This window comes from Bison bison, unplaced genomic scaffold, assembly GCF_000754665.1.
Source record: "Bison bison bison isolate TAMUID 2011002044 unplaced genomic scaffold, Bison_UMD1.0 scf7180017864304, whole genome shotgun sequence".
Lineage (NCBI taxonomy): Eukaryota > Metazoa > Chordata > Mammalia > Artiodactyla > Bovidae > Bison > Bison bison.
This window is the reverse complement of record NW_011494876.1, coordinates 8,060,815-8,061,464: the sequence shown is the minus strand read 5'-3', so window position 1 is coordinate 8,061,464 and position 650 is coordinate 8,060,815. Positions and strand designations below refer to the sequence as shown.

The window sequence follows — 650 nt, the reverse complement described above, 5'->3', positions numbered from 1 at the left end:
AAAGGCAGAGGAACCAGAGACCAAATTGCCAACATCTGTTGGATCATTGAAAAAGCAAGAGAATTCCAGGAGAACATCTATTTCTGCTTTACTGTCTATGCCAAAGCCTTCGACTGTATGGATCACAACAAACTGTGGAAAATTCTGAAAGAGATGGGAATACCAGACCACCTGACCTGCCTCCTGAGAAATCTGGTCAAGAAGCAACAGTTAGAACTGGACATGGAACAACAGACTGGTTCCAAATCGGGAAAGGAGTTCATCAAGCCTGCATATTGTCACCCTGCTTATTTAAATTTATATGCAGAGTATATCATGAGAAATGCTGGACTGGATGAAGCACAAGCTGGAATCAAGGTTGCTTGGAGAAACATCAATAACCTCAGATATGCAGATGACATCACCCTTATGGCAGAAAGCAAAGAACTGAATAACCTCTTGATGAAAGCCAAAGAAGAGAGTGAAAAAGTTAGCTCAACATTCAGAAAACTAAGATCAAGGCATCTGGTACCATCACTTCATGGCAAATAGATGGGGAAACAGTGGAAACAGAGGCTGACTTTATTTTTTGGGCTCCAAAATTACTGCAGCCATGAAATTAAAAGATGCTTACTCCTTGGAAGAAAAGTTATGACCAACCTAGACAGCAT

The 650-nt window shown here is 40.9% G+C and overlaps 1 protein-coding gene across 2 annotated transcripts in view; it reads right to left on the bottom strand.

The window, feature by feature from the left end:
• FAM3D (family with sequence similarity 3, member D) overlaps nt 1–650 on the bottom strand; it is a 38,262-nt gene that overhangs the window by 8,811 nt on the left and 28,801 nt on the right. The window lies entirely within an intron of this gene.